This window comes from Cherax quadricarinatus, chromosome 1 (assembly GCF_038502225.1).
Source record: "Cherax quadricarinatus isolate ZL_2023a chromosome 1, ASM3850222v1, whole genome shotgun sequence".
Classification (NCBI taxonomy): Eukaryota; Metazoa; Arthropoda; class Malacostraca; order Decapoda; family Parastacidae; genus Cherax; species Cherax quadricarinatus.
The window spans coordinates 38,802,966-38,821,828 of record NC_091292.1 but is presented as its reverse complement, the minus strand read 5'-3'; the positions used below and the strand labels follow the sequence as shown (position 1 = coordinate 38,821,828).

Below are 18,863 nucleotides of genomic sequence, written 5' to 3'. Positions count from 1 at the left end.
ATCTAGGCGCCCGCATAGCATTGTGGGAACGCCGGCTCAGTTACCCTTGTTCACCATGCCTCGTCGCAAGTCAGCTCTCACTCCCCGGAAAATTGGGACTCTCCTCTTCCTATCTGATAGTTCTGACACTGATGGAAGTGGAAATGAAGACGAATTCTACGGCTTTGATCAGTTAATGACCGAAAAGAATGACCAGGATATCGATAATAGTGCAGAAAACCCTGACGATCCTCAACCTTCTACCTCTGGTGTGGGCACTCGTGACTCACGGTCGGTTGTTCCTCAACGCAAGAGAAAACTAATATTTTCGCGTGGCCAGGCCTCTGGCTTCAGTAATGATGATGATAGTGACGTGGATTGTGATTTTATTGCGCTCAACGATCATTCGAGTAGTGATAGTGAGGAATCATATTCACCAGTGAAGCGTCGGTATGTTCGCCGCCGCATGCGCTCGGGTAGTATACCCTATGCTGTGCCCAGGGGACGGAGTACATCCCGGAGTACATCCCGGAGTACATCCCGTGGCCCTACACCAGTTTTAGGTAGTGATAGTGAGGATGATGTGGCTACCCTTGGCATGGATAGACCACAGGCATCAGTGGATGGTGTTAGTGGTGATGGTAGTGGCACCGCCATGCATGACTCACCAGGCCACGCTGGGACCCACACTGCTGACTCGTCAGTTCAAGGACAAAGCGGAGCGCCAGCCACCAGCCCACCACAACCACAACCACCCGCACAACCAGCCTATGATGTCCAGTATCCACCAGCAAACCGTATGTGGGATTGTCAGCAAAATCCCAATTTTGTTCCCAAGCCTCACCACTTTGATGACTCTCAAAGTGGAATTCTACCTACTTGTCCCCTTGGAACCACGGCCAATGAACTGGAATTCTTTGAATTATTCTCTGACCAGCCATTGATGGAAATTATTGTCAGGGAAAGTAATAAGTATTTTGAGTACACCATGGCAAATACGATCTTATCACCACAGTCAAGACTACACCGGTGGAAAGAGACTACTGTTGCAGAAATGTATTTGCTTTTTGCAACAATAATGCTTATGCCTCACGTCTATAAGCATAATATAAAAGCATACTGGTCCACAGATCGGCTAATTTCTACCCCGGTCTTCAGTGAAATCATACCAGTGAACAGGTTTATCTTACTCTTACGTATGTTGCACTTCTCTTACAAAACCAGGCCTGACAGAAGTGACAGGTTATACAAGATTAGAAATGTTTTCATATATCTCAAACAAAAGTTTTTTTTATTTATTTATTTATTTATTTTAATTTGAGCACACATACAGAGGTACAAAAAAATACAGATAAGAGCAGTATGCCAAAGCCACTTATACTATGCATAGCATTACGGGCTGGCTTAAAATTAACTTAAGATTAACTAGGCAATGATGAAATCAGTGATAAAACATTAATGTAAACAGATTACTATAAAGCACAAGTGAGTATTACAAAGACAGGTCATATGGTTGCATTCAGTTAGGTAGTGATTCTGTTAGGTAGTGTATTTAAAAAATAATAAAGTTAGATTCAGTTTTAGGTTTAACATTTATGAGATATAATTGTGAGAAACATTTAAGATATACAATTTATAAGGTTCAGTTATTCAGTATTTATTTGGTTTTGGGTGAGTAAGTGATCTTTGAGGAGAGACTTGAATTTATAAACAGGTAGTGTTTCTTTTATATTTACAGGTAATGAATTCCAGATTTTAGGGCCTTTTATGTGCATTGAGTTTTTGCATAGTGTGAGATGGACACGAGGAACATCAAAGAGTGATCTGTGCCTTGTGTTATGGTCATGTGTTCTGTTGAGGTTGGCAAGGAGATGTTTGAGGGGAGGGTTAATATCAGAGTTAAGTGTTCTATGTATGTAATAGGTGCAGTAATAAGTATGGATGTTTTGTATGGTGAGTAGGTTTAGTGTATTGAATATTGGTGGAGTGTGCTGCCTGTAGTGAGAATTTGTTATCATTCTAACTGCAGCCTTTTGTTGAGTAATTAGTGGTCTGAGATGGTTAATTGTTGTTGAGCCCCATGCACAAATTCCATAGGTGAGATAGGGGTAAATAAGAGAGTGATATAGGGCCAGGAGGGCTGACTGTGGAACATAGTACCGTATCTTCGATAGTATGCCTACAGTCTTGGAAATTTTCTTAGAAATTTGTTGTATATGTGTATGAAATTTGAGTCTATTATCAAGGTGGATTCCTAAGAATTTTCCCTCTGATAGTTTTGTGATAGGTGATCCGTTTATCATTATGTTAAGAGGGACATCTGTAGCTCTGTTACCAAACTGAATGAAGTAGGTTTTGTCAATGTTTAGTGTAAGTTTGTTAGTCCTCATCCAGGTAGATATTTTCTGTAATTCGGTATTAACAGTATTGGCTAGCGTGACTGGGCTCGGGTGAGAGAAGACGTATGTAGTGTCATCTGCAAATAGTGTGGGTTTGAGTAATTGCGAAGCATTTGGAAGGTCATTTATGTATAGGAGAAAGAGAAGAGGGCCAAGGACACTTCCCTGTGGGACACCAACTGTAATTGGTTGCGCAGAAGAGTTTGCCCCATTTGCGTACACATATTGGCTTCTGTTGCTGAGGTATGACTTGAGGTAGTTGAGGGAGTGCCCTCTTATACCATAGTGTGACAATTTTACGTGGAGCAAGTCATGGTCAACTGTATCAAAAGCTTTACGTAAGTCAATGAAGATCCCCAGTGGGACTTCTTTTTTCTCTATTGCAGTGTATATATGTTCTAGCATGTGTATAATAGCATCATTAGTATTTTTATTAGGCCTGAATCCAAATTGGCAGGGGTTGAGTATGTTTTGGGAGATAAGGTAGGAGTAGATTCGTTTATGAATTAATTTTTCAAAGATTTTTGAGAGAGGGTGTAAGTTGGATATTGGCCTATAGTTATTCAACTCTGTTTGGTCTCCTCCTTTGTGGATCGGGGTGACCCTTGCTATTTTGAGTACTGTAGGGAAGGTGGAGGATTCAATGGATTTGTTAAAGAGTGTTGCAATGATTGGTGATAGCACTTGTGACACTTTTTTGTATATAAATGTATGGAAGAGGGTAAGGTACCTAGGGATTGGCAGAGAGCATGCATAGTTCCTTTGTATAAAGGCAAAGGGGATAAAAGAGAGTGCAAAAATTATAGGGGGATAAGTCTGTTGAGTGTACCTGGTAAAGTGTATGGTAGAGTTATAATTGAAAGAATTAAGAGTAAGACGGAGAATAGGATAGCAGATGAACAAGGAGGCTTTAGGAAAGGTAGGGGATGTGTGGACCAGGTGTTTACAGTGAAACATATAAGTGAACAGTATTTAGATAAGGCTAAAGAGGTCTTTGTGGCATTTATGGATTTGGAAAAGGCGTATGACAGGGTGGATAGGGGGGCAATGTGGCAGATGTTGCAAGTGTATGGTGTAGGAGGTAGGTTACTGAAAGCAGTGAAGAGTTTTTACGAGGATAGTGAGGCTCAAGTTAGAGTATGTAGGAAAGAGGGAAATTTTTTCCCAGTAAAAGTAGGCCTTAGACAAGGATGTGTGATGTCACCGTGGTTGTTTAATATATTTATAGATGGGGTTGTAAGAGAAGTAAATGCGAGGGTCTTGGCAAGAGGCGTGGAGTTAAAAGATAAAGAATCACACACAAAGTGGGAGTTGTCACAGCTGCTCTTTGCTGATGACACTGTGCTCTTGGGAGATTCTGAAGAGAAGTTGCAGAGATTGGTGGATGAATTTGGTAGGGTGTGCGAAAGAAGAAAATTAAAGGTGAATACAGGAAAGAGTAAGGTTATGAGGATAACAAAAAGATTAGGTGATGAAAGATTGAATATCAGATTGGAGGGAGAGAGTATGGAGGAGGTGAACGTATTCAGATATTTGGGAGTGGACGTGTCAGCGGATGGGTCTATGAAAGATGAGGTGAATCATAGAATTGATGAGGGAAAAAGAGTGAGTGGTGCACTTAGGAGTCTGTGGAGACAAAGAACTTTGTCCTTGGAGGCAAAGAGGGGAATGTATGAGAGTATAGTTTTACCAACGCTCTTATATGGGTGTGAAGCGTGGGTGATGAATGTTGCAGCGAGGAGAAGGCTGGAGGCAGTGGAGATGTCATGTCTGAGGGCAATGTGTGGTGTGAATATAATGCAGAGAATTCGTAGTTTGGAAGTTAGGAGGAGGTGCGGGATTACCAAAACTGTTGTCCAGAGGGCTGAGGAAGGGTTGTTGAGGTGGTTCGGACATGTAGAGAGAATGGAGCGAAACAGAATGACTTCAAGAGTGTATCAGTCTGTAGTGGAAGGAAGGCGGGGTAGGGGTCGGCCTAGGAAGGGTTGGAGGGAGGGGGTAAAGGAGGTTTTGTGTGCGAGGGGCTTGGACTTCCAGCAGGCATGCGTGAGCGTGTTTGATAGGAGTGAATGGAGACAAATGGTTTTTAATACTTGACGTGCTGTTGGAGTGTGAGCAGGGTAACGTTTATGAAGGGATTCAGGGAAACCGGCAGGCCGGACTTGAGTCCTGGAGATGGGAAGTGCAGTGCCTGCACTCTGAAGGAGGGGTGTTAATGTTGCAGTTTAAAAACTGTAGTGTAGAGCACCCTTCTGGCAAGACAGTGATGGAGTGAATGATGGTGAAAGTTTTTCTTTTTCGGGCCACCCTGCCTTGGTGGGAATCGGCCGGTGTGATAATAAAAAAAAAAAAAAAAATAAAAGGGTGGTAAGGTATTTAAATCTCCTGCCTTGTTTTTTAGTGTGTTGATAATAAGGGAGACTTCGTATGGGTTAGTCGGAGCTAGGAACAGAGTGTTCGGGTAGTTGCCGGTGAGGTAGTCATTTGGTGGGGTATCTGAGCTTGGGATTTTATTGGCAAGGTTTTGTCCTATAGTGGAGAAGAAATCATTGAGTCTGTTTGCTGTTTCTGTTGGTGGGAGTTGGGGTTCATCTGATTTTGCTAATTTTATTTCGCTATTTCGTGATATCTTTTTTGTTCCCAGAATTTCTGATAGGGTTTTCCAGGTCTTTTTTATATCACCTCGTAAGTTGGATAATCTGTTCTCATAATACAATTTTTTTGCCCTTCTTATCAGGCTGGTTAGGATTGACGAGTAACGTTTTGTTTGGTCTCTGGTTATGTGACCCATTCTGTACTGTTTTTCATATTGGTGTTTTGTATTTATGGATTTGAGAATGCTGGGTGTTAGCCAGGGACTGTTCAGTCTCTTTGCTGTCATCTGTTTAGTTTTTTTAGGGCAGTGCTTGTTATAGAGGTATTGGGTTTTTTTTAGAAAATTATTAATACATTCGTCAATATCTGTATAGGTTTCTAGCTCAGTGTGCCAATCAATGTTTGCTATTGCTGTTGTGAAGTTATTAATGGCTGCCTCATTGTGAAGTCTGAAGGTGACTTTAGTTTAGTGTAAGTTTGTTAGTCCTCATCCAGGTAGATATTTTCTGTAATTCGGTATTAACAGTATTGGCTAGCGTGACTGGGCTCGGGTGAGAGAAGACGTATGTAGTGTCATCTGCAAATACTTTTATCCATTCAAGAATCTTGTAACTGATGAGTCTTTGATTTTGTTCAAAGGTAGACTGTCATTCAAGCAGTATATACCGAGCAAGAGGAAACGCTTTGGTATAAAACTGTTTGTACTCTGTGATTGTGACAGTGGCCTGGTGTTGGATATTGTTGTATACACGGGTAGTAAAACATTGAAAGATACCAAGGTGTTATTGGGTATCTCAGGTGACGTAGTGAGAAACATGATGGCACCTTATCTTGGTAAGGGGCATACATTATATACCGATAACTGGTACACAAGCTCATTACTCAGTGATTTCATGCGAGTGAACAAGACAGATGTGTGTGGCACAGTGCGTTCTAATTGTAAACATATGCCCAGGCTCAACGCAGGTGCTCGTGGTGATGATGTGCAGGTGTTTACTGCCAATGACATCATGGCATTACGGTGGCATGACAAACGAGATGTCACATTGTTGACAACCATTCACCGTAATGAAATGCAAGACAGTGGCAAAGTTGATCGAGTGACTAATGAACGTATTCGAAAACCAGTGACAGTGATTGATTATACACAAAACATGCACTTGGTTGACAAATGTGACATGCAGATTGGTTTTGTTGACTGTGTTCGTAAGAGTTACAAGTGGTACATGAAACTTTTCTTCCATCTCATGGACATTTCAATGCTCAATGCATATAATATGTACCAAATAAAGACTGGCAACAGACCACCGTATGGTGAATTTTGTTTGTCTGTTGTCAGACAACTCATAATGAAGTACCAGGTAAGAACACCTGCTATACAACACGGTCCTCGAATTCCTCAGGATATACCCAAGCGTTTGAGGAGGGAAGGTGATCATTTCATAATACAACTTCCTTCAACTCAGAAGAAATTTGCTCAGAAGAGATGCATCGTCTGTGCACAAACAAAACGACGGCAACAAAGACGCAAAGACACTCGGTTTATGTGTGAGGAATGTAAGGTGCCTCTGTGCATGGTGCCTTGTTTCAAGGAGTTCCACAAGCTCCAGCAGTTCTAAAACCATGTCCAGTGATTGTAAATATGTAAATATATGATAGAACATTAGTATTATACAAGATTTGTGCATGTTTATTGTAATAAACAACAGTGGTAAACAATAATATGATAATAACTTTAGTGCGGTTATTGTGTTCAATACAGTGAGTTTATATATATACGTTATATACAGTATTGGTCTCTCAGGCCCCAAATGTTAGTAGGAATAGAAAAAAATTGGAAAAGAAAAGAAAAAACAATAAAAACCGCAAAATAATGTAATGCGCGTATGTGGAATTCGTCGATGTTGCTGCCACCACATCATTTTTGACAAACTTCTTGGCACTGTATCTCGGTAGGTACTGATCAGAATTTTTTTTTTTTTGTCTTATTACCTTCACAAAAATATGCTCTTTAATTCTGTAAGAAAAAATAATTTTTTTTTTTTTTCAAAATTTCTTGGACACTGGAGCACCACTTCAGATTTTGGCCTTGGACCCTGAAGGGGTTAACTTATAAGTGCTAGGGTTATGGACACTCCCGAGCTTCAGAACCTTGCATTTATCTACATTGAACTGCATCTGCCACTTTTCTGACCAAGAGTAGAGTTTGTCTAAATCCTCCTGAAGTTCCCTAACATCTACGTTTGAATCAATTATCCTACCAATCTTCGTGTCATCGGCGAATTTGCTCATATCACTAGTAATTCCTTCATCAAGATCATTGATATATATTATAAACAACAACGGGCCCAAGACTGATCCCTGTGGAACGCCACTTGTTACTGATCCCCACTCGGATTTAACCCCATTTATGGACACTCTCTGCTTCCTGTCTGTGAGCCATGATTCGATCCACGAGAGCACCCTTCCCCCAATGCCATTAGCTGCTACTTTCTTCAACAGTCTTTGGTGCGGAACTCTATCAAATGCCTTACTAAAATCTAAGTAAATAATATCAAATTCTTTATTGTGGTCAACAGCCTCAAAAGCTTTACTGAAGAAAGTTAATAAATTAGTTAGACAAGACCGGCCTCTTGTGAATCCATGCTGAGTATCATTAATCAAGCTATGCTTATTGAGATGGCTTCTTATAATCTCAGCTATAATTGACTCTAGTAATTTGCCTACAATTGAGGTCAGGCTTATTGGGCGGTAATTTGACGGTAACGACTTGTCCCCTGTTTTAAAAATAGGAATTACATTAGCCATCTTCCACATATCAGACACTACACCTGTTTGAAGAGATAAATTAAAAATATTAGTTAATGGTTCACAGACATACATTTTGCATTCCTTTAGAACCCTTGTAAAAACCTCATCAGGACTTATTTTGCTTCAGCCGGTCTATCTGCTTCACAACCATTTCACTAGTGACTGAGATGTTACATAATTTATCTTCTTCTGGCCCACTATAAAAATTAATTACCTGAATATTATTAGTGTCTTCCTGTGTAAAAACCGAGAGAAAATAATTATTTAAAATCGAGCACATTTCATTCTCTTTGTCAGTAAGATGCCCATACTTATTTTTAAGGGGACCTATCTTATCTCTGACTTTTGTTCTATAGACCTGGAAAAAACTTTTTGGGTTAGTTTTAGAATCCCTAGCAACTTTAATTTCATAGTCCCTTTTAGCTTTTCTTATCCCCTTTTTAATGTCCCTCTTAATGTCAATATACTGATTCATAAGATGACCCTCGCCTCTTTTGATACGCCTATAAATTCCTTTCTTATGCCTTAGTAGATATTTCAGCCTATTATTCATCCATTTTGGGTCATTTCTATTTGATCTAATTTCTTTATAAGGGATAAACGTTCTTTGAGCAGCATGTATTGTGTTCAGAAAACTGTCATATTGATAGCTCTCTTCGTTACCCCAGTCAACAGATGATAAGTGTTCTCTAAGCCCATCGTAATCTGCTAAGCGAAAATCTGGGACTGTTACTGAGTTATCCCTACTATCATACTTCCATTCAATTCTAAATGTAATTGATTTGTGGTCGCTAGCACCCAGTTCCTCTGGAACTTCTAAATTATTAACAAGGGATTCATTGTTTGCCAGAACTAAGTCAAGCAGGTTATTACCCCTTATAGGTTCTGTCACAAACTGCTTCAAAAAACAATCCTGAACTACTTCTAACAAGTCGTATGATTCTAAATTCCCAATCAAGAAATTCCAATCAATATGACTAAAGTTAAAGTCTCCTAGAATTACTACATTATCGTGCCTTGTGGCCCTAATAATTTCCTCCCATAGTAGTCTCCCCTGGTCCCTATCTAAATTTGGGGGACGGTATATCACACCTAAAATTAATTTTTCATACCCCTCTGAAAATTCTATCCAAACGGACTCTGTATGTGTTACTTCGGACTTAATACCCGTTTTTATGCAACAGTTCAAGCGATCTCGCAAATACATCTATGTTACCTGCACTAGCAACTAGTCTCAGCTCGTCCATCTTATTCCTAGCACTGCGACTATTTGTGTAATAAATATTTAAAGACCCTCCTCTCTCTTTACCCTTCCTGCTCCTTTCTTTTATTCCACTAAACCTATTACTGTCCTTGTCAATTAGTGCCACTGGCTTTCCAATATCCACCTCATTTTGCCTATTACTAGTTCTCCTAGTACTCATATTACTACCCTGCGACTTCACAGTTTTCCTGCAAAAACCCATACCACTAACTATTCCTAGTTTAAAGACCTAACAGCTCCCTCCACTGCATTGGCCAGTGCTCCCACCCCACACCTAGATAAGTGAACCCCATCCCTGGCATACATGTCATTTCTTCCATAGAAGAGGTCCCAGTTGTCAATGAATGTTACCGCATTTTCCTTACAGTATTTGTCCAGCCAGCAATTGACACCAATTGCTCTGGACAACCATTCATTTCCAACTCCTCTCCTTGGCAAAATGCCACATATGACAGGTATCCCACCCTTCCTCCAAATTATCTCTATTGCTGACCTATACCTGCTAATCAGGTCCTCACTCCTACGTCTGCCAACATCGTTGCCTCCAGCACTGAGACAGATAATAGGATTGCTCCCATTACCTCTCATGATGTTATCCAGACGGCTAACAATATCCTTCATCCCAGCCCCAGGAAAACACACTCTCTGCCTCCTACTCCTATCCTTCAAGCAGAATGCCCTATCCATGTACCTAATCTGGCTATCCCCAACAACAACAATGTTTTTACCTTCCTTGGCGTCGTCCGTCGTGATGCTCCGAGTAGTCGACTCACATTCGCCAGGTAGCATTACACCACTTGTAGAATTCGTCAAGACGTTCTCGATGGTCTTCGTTGGGGTGTCTAGGGATGTCTTACTCACGTCTGCCAATGCTTCTTTGGTGCTCGTTGTGGCATTCCCAGTAGAACACTCACATTCGTCAGGTAGCACCGAGAATGGGTTGGAAGTTTCCACGGTAGTCTTCTGGTTTCTCGTTGTTTCTGCCTCTCCAACCGTTTTCTTGATCTTCAGCTTGGTTCCATGTTGCCCGGCCACTGACCAAGCTCCCCTCTTAACCTGGGGACTCACAACAGGAGGATTACTACGAATCCTCTTGTTCTCCTCTGTTAATCGCCGTATCTCCATCTTAGCAACTCTGAGCTCTTCTCTCAGCTGCTGGTAAAGTTGCTCAAGAGAGGGCATCCTGGTTCAGATTCACAGAGAGCACACAAACAGGTCTTCACAGAGCTAAGTACACGTCATTGCCAGGAGCAATGGGCTAGTAACTCCTTCTTCTGTAAACATTTACTAAAAAAGAGAAGAGGAAAAGCTTTATAAAACTGGGATGTTTGAGTGTGCTTGGATGTAGTGCGGATGACAAGAAAGAGATGATTGCTTATGTTATGAATGAAAAGAAGTCGTATGTCCTGGTCCTAAGCGAAACAAAGCTGAAGGAGGTAGGGGAGTTTCGGTGGGGAGAAATGAATGGGATTAAGTCAGGAGTATCTGAGAGAGTTAAAGCTAAGGAAGGGGTAGCAATAATGTTGAAGGATCAGTTATGGAAGGAGAAGAGGGAATACTAATGTAGAAATTCAAGGATTATGAGGATTAAAATAAGGGTTGGATGCAAAAAGTGGGTCATAATAAGCATGTATGCACCTGGAGAAGAGAGGCATGTAGAGGAGAGAGAGAGAGATTTTGGGAGATGTTAGGTGAATGTATAGAAACCTTTGAACCAAGTGAGAGAGTAATTGTGGTAGGGGACCTAAATGCTAAAGTAGGAGGAACATTTAGAGAGGGTGTGGTAGGTAAGTTTGGGGTGCCAGGTGTATATGATAATGGGAGCCCTTTGATTGAACTTTGTATAGAAAGGGTTTAATTATAGGTAATACATATTTTAAAAAAAAGAGGATTAATAAGCACACAAGATATGATGTAGGGCATAATGACAGTAGTTTGTTGGATTATGCATTGGTAGATAAAAGACTGTTGAGTAGACTTCAGGGTATACATGTTTATAGAGGGGCCATAGATATATCAGATCACTTTTTAATTGTAGCTACAGTGAGAGTAAAAGTTAGATGGGATACAAGGAAAATAGAAGCATCAAGTAAGAGAGAGATGAAGGTTTATAAACTAAAAGGGGAGGCAGTTAGGGTAAGATATAAACAACTATTGGAGGATAGATGGGCTAGTGATAGTATAGGCAATGGGGTCGAAGATGTATGGGGTAGGTTTAAAAATGTAGTGTTAGTGTTCAGCAGAAGTTCGTGGTTACAGGAAAGTGGGTGCGGGAGGGAAGAAGAGCGATTGGTGGAATGATGTAAAGAGAGTAGTGAGGGAGAAAAAGTTAACGTATGAGAGGTTTTCACAAAGTAGAAGTGATGCAAGGAGGGAAGAGTATATGGAGAGAAAAAGAGAGGTTAAGAGAGTGGTGAAACAATGTAAAAAGAGAGCAAATGAGAGAGTGAGTGAGATGTTATCAACAAATTTTGTTGAAAATAAGAACAAGTTTTGGAGTGAGAGTAACAAGTTGAGAAAGGCTAGAGAACAAATGGATTTGTCAGTTAAAAATAGCAGAGGAGAGTTATTAAATGGAGAGTTGGAGGTATTGGGAAGATGGAGGGAATATTTTCAGGAATTGTTAAATGTTGATGAAGATAGGGAAGCTGTGATTTCGTGTATAGGGCAAGGAGGAATAACATCTGGTAGGAGTGAGTAAGAGCCAGTTGTGAGTGTAGGGGAAGTTCGTGAGGCAGTGGGCAAAATGAAAGGGGGTAAGGCAGCTGGGATTGATAGGATAGAAATGTTAAAAGCAGGTGGGAATATAGTTTTGTAGTGGTTGGTGCTATTATTTAACTCTTTCAGGGTCGGCAGGCCCTCTCAGAGACTTGTTCTCAGGGTTGCCTAGATTTAAAAAAAAAAAAAAATAATTTTTTCTTATGAAAAGATTTTTTTTTCTGAACATTATAGGCTAAACAAAAAATTTTTACCATCAATACTTACCAAGATATGGAGGCATGAAGTTTACACAAAATGCCCAATATGTGGTATCATCGCCGACTGCCGTCACCTGGTATTGTTTTATTTAGTTTTTTATGTACTATTTTCTATTATTTTTTTATGTTTTTTTTTTCCAAGTAACTTTTATGGCCTTTGAGACCAATATGAGCACTATTTTGTAAGTTATTTCTTTTTCCATACTACACAATAACTGCATGAACACTATTGTTACTGTTTTGTTTACAGAAAATATTTACACAAACAAACGATATGAAATGTTGTTTATTACTATTTTTCTATATTTTATATGCACATATACAGTCACAGGACATGTTTCTAGAAGTTCTGCAGCCTTTGAAAGTCTTTGAAACATGGTGTCATGTACAGTGGTGTTTTACACTCCTCACACATAAAACGAGTGTTTCTGCGTTGTTGTAGGCGTTTTTTTTTTTTTTTGTATGTGCACAGACGTAGCACCTCTTCTGAGCCTTTTTCTTGAAAGCAGTAGCAGGCAGTTTTACTAGGAAGTGATCACCATGCTTCAGACGAGGAGGTAGTTGTTGATAATTTAGTGGGCGGTCTATTGCAGGTGTTTTTCCTTGGTACTTGAATACTATTTGTCTGATGACAAACAGAATTCTCCATATGGTGGTTTGTTTCTGGTCCTCATCTTATATATATTATAAGCATTGAGCTTGGAAATGTCCAGAAAATGGAAAAAGAATTTTATGTACCACTTATAACTCTTGCGAACACAATCAGCAAACCCAATCTGCATGTCACATTTGTCCACTGAGCGCATATTAAGGGTGTAATTAATCACAGCTGCAGGTTTCAGAATGGGTTCATTGCTTTCTCTATTCTTCCTGCCAGTGTCTGCCATTTCATTAGGGTGAACTGATGACAACTGCGTGACATCTCGTTTGTCATGCCACCGAAATGCCATGATGTCATTGGCAGCAAACACCTGCACTTCACCTCTGTGAGTGCCAGCATCAAACCTGGGCATATGTTTACGATTTGCATGCACTGTGCCACACACATCTGTCATGTTCACTCGCAAAAAATCACTGAGTGAGGGGCTTGTGTACCAGTTATCAGTATACGTATAATATATTCCCCTTACCAAGGTATGGTTCTTTCATTCTTCTAACCACATCACCAGAGATGCCCAATAACTTCCTGGTATTTTGCAGTGTATAACTTCCAGTTTACACAATAATATCCAATACAAGACCACTGTAACAATCACAAAGCACAAACAACTTTACACCAAAGCATTTCCTCTTGCTTGGTATGCACTGCTTGAAAGAGAGTCTTCCTTTGAACAGAATCAAAGACTCGTCAATTACAAGCTTCCTGAAGGGATAAAAATACATATTGAATTTCTCTTTCAGATACACAAACACATTCCTAATCTTATATAACCTGTCGTTTCTGTAAGGCCTGGTTTTGTCTGAGAAGTGAAGCATACGTAATAGTAGCTCAAATAGATTCACTCCCATTATATCACTGAAACCTGGGGTTGCAATCAGGCGGTCTGTTGACCAGTATGATTTCACATTGTGCATATACACATGTGGCATAAGCATTATTGTGGCAAGGAAAAAATACATCTCAGCCACAGTTGTCTCCTTCCACTTGTGTAGACGTGATTTTGGTGAAAGTAATGTGTTTGCCGTGGTGTGCTCGTAGTATCTGTTGCTTTCCATGACAATAATTTCCATCAGGGGTTCGTCAAGAATAACTCGAAACATTCCAGTTCAGTGGCATTGTTCCCCTGTGTACTACATGGCTGTATTCCACTTTGGTTTTCATCAAACTGGTGGGGATTTGTAACAAAATCAACAGCTTCCTGCCATTCCCAGGTGCGGTCTGCTGGTGGGTACTAGACATTGACAGGTGGTTGTAGTTGTGGAGGTTGTGGTTGTGGAGGCTGGTGTGGTGGGTGGGTGGGGGATGGTGGCCTTTGTTGTAGATCAGCTGAGGCAGCAGCATGGGTGGCAGCATGGCCCACTGCTGGTGCCTCATGGCCGACACCACCACTACCACTACCATGCACATTTTCCATCCCAATTGCAACACTATCATCGTCATTTTCACTGTCTGTTCCTGTTGTACAGCCACGGGATGTACTCCGAGATGTACTCCTTTCCCTTGGAATAGCATATGGCACACTACCAGAGCGCATATATCGTCGTATATACTGACGCTTCACTGGGGAATATTCCACTTCACTATCACTATTGGAACTGGTTTCAAGAGCTTGTAGTTCATATTCATTATCACTATCATCTCCAATGCTCACATCTGAGTCCGGGATTTGGGAAAATTGGAGTTTCCCCTTTGATTTTGGTATAACTGAACGTGAACAAGACGGCCCAGCAGCAGAGGTGGAAGGCTGAGAGTCGTCTGGGTTTTCCTCACTATTACTGATATTCTGGTCATTAGTTTCGGTCACAACCTCACCAAAACCTTGAAACTCTTCTTCACTGGCACTTCCATCTGTATTAGAACTGTCACTGGGGAACAAAAGTGTCCCAATTCGCTGAGGAGTGAGGAGCTTCTTACTGTGAACAAGGTCTACTAAAATGGGGTTCCCACAATGCGCCACTGGGTCCCAGATTTTTTTTCTACCGCTCACACTGACCACACACACCCATTCTCTCACACCTAGGCCCACCAGCCTTTTCCCACGAGATTTGAAGGCGCTAGAATTTATGCGTACTAGTACGTCAAAAACTCTAGCACGTAAGCCGCACTAGTACGGCCGAAACCCTGAAAGGGTTAATAAATGTATGGAAGAGGGTAAGGTACCTAGGGATTGGCAGAGAGCATGCCTAGTTCCTTTGTATAAAGGCAAAGGGGACAAAAGAGAGTGCAAAAATTAAGGGGGATAAGTCTGTTGAGTATACCTGGTAAAGTGTATTGTAGTTATTATTGAAAGAATTAAGAGTAAGACAGAGTAGGTTAGCAGATGAACAAGGAGACTTTAGGAAAGGCAGGGGGTGTGTAGACCAAGTGTTTACAGTGAAACATATAGGTGAACAGTACATATTTAGATAAGGCTAAAGAGGTTTTTGTGGCATTTATGGATTTGGAAAAGGCGTATGACAGGGTGGATAGGGACGCAATGTGGCAGATGTTGCAGGTGTATGGTATAGGAGGTAGGTTACTGAAAAGCAGTGAAGAGTTTTTACGAGGATAGTGAGGCTCAAGTTAGAGTATGTAGGAAAGAGGGAGATTATTTCCCAGTAAAAGTAGGCCTTAGACAAGGATGTGTGATGTCACCGTGGTTGTTTAATATATTTATAGATGGAGTTGCAAGAGAAGTGAATGCAAGGGTCTTGGCAAGAGGTGTGGAGTTGAAAGATAAAGTCAAACACAAAGTGGGAGTTGTCACAGCTCCTTTTTGCTGATGACACTGTGCTCTTGGGAGATTCTGAAGAGAAGTTGCAGAGGTTGGTGGATGAATTTGGTGGGTCATGTAAAAGAAGAAAATTAAAAGTGAATGTAGGAAAGGGTAAGGTTATGAGGATAACAAAAAGATTAGGATACGAAAGATTGGATATCAGATTGGAGGGAGAGAGTATGGAGGAGGTGAATGTATTCAGATATTTGGGAGTGGACGTGTCAGCGGATGGGTCTATGAAAGATGAGGTGAATCATAGAATTGATGAGGGGAAAAGGGTGAGTGGTGCACTTAGGAGTCTGTGGAGACAAAGAACTTTGTCCTTGGAGGCAAAGAGGGGAATGTATGAGAGGATAGTTTTACCAACGCTCTTATATGGGTGTGAAGCATGGGTGATGAATGTTGCAGCGAGGAGAAGGCTGGAGGCAGTGGAGATGTCATGTCTGAGGGCAATGTGTGGTGTGAATATAATGCAGAGAATTCATAGTTTGGAAATTAGGAGGAGGTGCGGGATTACCAAAACTGTTGTTCAGAGGGCTGAGGATGGGTTGTTCAGGTGGTTCAGACATGTAGAGAGAATGGATTAAAACAGAATGACTTCGAAAGTGTATAACCCTGTAACGGAGGGAAAGCGGGGTAGGGGTCGGCCTAGGAAATGTTGGAGGGAGGGGGTAAAGGAGGTTTCGTGTGCAAGGGGTTTGGACTTTCAGCAAGTATGCATGAGTGTGTTTGATAGGAGTGAATGGAGACAAATGCTTTTTAATACCTGACGTGCTGTTGGAGTGTGAGCAAAGTATCATGAAGGGATTCAGGGAAACTGGCAGGCCAGGCTTGAGTCCTGGAGATGGGAAGTACAGTGTCTTCACTCTGACCGAGGGGTGTTAATGTTGCTGTTTAATAAACTGTAGTGTAAAATACCCCGTTGGGAAGACAGTGATGGAGTGAATGATGATGACAGTTTTTCTTTTTTGGGGCCACCCTGCCTTGGTGGGAATCGGCTGATGTGTTAATAAAAAAAAAAAAAAACAGAGTGCAGAGTTATGCTGCTGAGTGATCATTTCTTGCTAACTTGAACACACCCAAAATTGTAAGTTTTCTTTAAGTTTCATTTTTCTTTTTATTGTTCTATTTAGAAAATTGGCTCTTTCAAACTATGTACAGTGGTCCCTCAATAATCGACCGGCCTGAAAGTCGACCATTTCGGAAATCAACCGTTTTTTTCGACAAAATATTGACTCGGAAATTGACCGAAATTCGTTTATCGACCCGTCTCGACCCGTCGTCCTAGACGCGTATGCATGAGGTAAGCGGGCCTCGACCCGCCTCAGCCTTCCTTCCCAGCCAGTGTGCCATTGTTTACCAGTTAGCGGCGGTCCTCTCACGTGCTCCAGTGAAATATTTCATAATATTTCATTTATTTTAGTGCTTGCAAGTTATTTAAGTGCTAAATAAGCTACCATGGTTCCAAAGAAAGCTCCTAGTGCCAAACCTTTGGTAAAGAAGGTGAGAAATACCATTGAATTTAAGAAAAACATCATTGAACAATATGATAGTGGCGTACGTGTGGGCGAACTGGCGAGGATGTATAACAAAAATCATTCAACCATATCTTCCATCATAGCCATGAGAAAGGAAATCAAGGATGCTGTTGTTGCAAAGGGGGTAAATATGCTGACAAAAATGAGATCACCAGTACTGGAAGAGGTTGAGAAGTTATTATAGGTGTGGATAAATGAGAAACAATTAGCAGGAGACAGTCTTATGACCTCGATTATTTGTGAAAAGGCTAGGCAGTTGCATGAAGATTTGGTAAATAAATTGCCTGCAAATAGTGGTGAAGTGAGTGATTTTAAGGCCAGCAAAGGCTGGTTTGAGAGATTTAAGAAGCGTACTGGCATACACAGTGTGGTAAGGCATGGTGAGGCTGCCAGTTCGGACCACAAGGCGGCTGAAAAATATGTGCATGAATTCCAGGAGTACATAGAGGCTGAAGGACTGAAACCTGAACAAGTGTTCAATTGTGACGAAACAGGCCTCTTCTGGAAGAAAATGCCAAAGAGGACCTTCATTACACAAGAGGAAAAATCAATGCCAGGACACAAGCCTATGAAAGACAGGCTGACGCTCATGTTCTGTGCTAATGCTAGTGGGGATTTCAAAGTGAAGCCGTTACTAGTGTACCATTCTGAAAATCCCAGAGCATTTAAGAAAAATAATGTTATGAAGAGTAAATTGTGTGTGTTTTGGAAATCTAATAATAAGGCATGGGTCACGAGGGAAATTTTTGTAGAGTGGTTCAACGAAGTGTTTGGCCCTAGTGTGAAGAATTACCTCCTGGAGAAGAAATTGGATCTCAAGTGCCTGCTAGTAATGGACAATGCACCTGCTCATCCACCAAACTTGGATGACCTAATTCTGAAGGAGTTTGGGTTCATCTCAGTAAAGTTCTTGCCCCCGAATACCACTCCTCTCCTCCAACCCATGGACCAGCAGGTCATTGCAAACTTTAAAAAACTGTACACCAAAGCAATGTTTGAAAGGTGCTTCAATGTGACCTCAGACACTCACTTGACCCTACGAGATTTTTGGAAAGAACATTTCAGTATTTTCCATTGTGTAAGCCTTATAAGTAAGGCTTGGGAGGGAGTGTCTACCAGGACTTTGAACTCTGCTTGGAGAAAATTGTGGCCAGATTGTGTCGACAAGAGGGATTTGGAAGGGTTTGGGGCTGACCCTGATGAGCCTATGTCAGTTTTGAACTCTATTGTGGCACTGGGGAGTTCCATGGGGTTGGATGTGAGTTTGGAGGATATGGAAGAGGTGGTGGAGGACCACAACGAAGAGCTAACCACTGAGGAGCTGCAAGAGCTTCAGCAGGAAGAGCAACAGATCGCAGCTCAGAATCTTGCTGCAGAGGAGGAGGAAGAGAGATGGAAGAAGGTGCCTTCTTCAGAAATTAAGGAGATTTTTACTATGTGGGGTAAGATGGAAAGATTTATGGAGAAACATCACCCAGAGAAGGATGTTGCAAGCCATATCGGCAACTTGTACAGTGACAGAGTCTTGGCCCATTTTAGGGAAGTTTTAAAGAGACGCCAGAAACAGAGCTCTCTGCACAGTTATTTTGCTAGACACGACTCCAGTGACTCTCAAGCTGGTCCTAGTGGCATTAAGAAACAGAGAAAAGAAGCAACCCCAGAAAAGCAAATGGTACCTGAGGTGTTGCTGGAAGGGGATTCCCCTTCCAAACTATAAACAATCCACTCTCTCCTCCTCCTCCAGTCTCCCATACACTAAGAAGAATCTCCAATAAAGGTAAGTGTTATGCTGTTAATGTTTCATTCATCATTTCCCATTGTATTGTTTATGTACTACATGAATATTTCATGTAAAAAATTTTTTTGTTTTAATACTTCTGGGT

General features: G+C 41.2%; 1 protein-coding gene across 1 annotated transcript in view; it reads left to right on the top strand.

Moving 5' to 3' along the window:
• LOC128685235 (NFX1-type zinc finger-containing protein 1-like) overlaps window positions 1-18,863 on the top strand; it is a 356,060-nt gene that overhangs the window by 273,720 nt on the left and 63,477 nt on the right. The window lies entirely within an intron of this gene.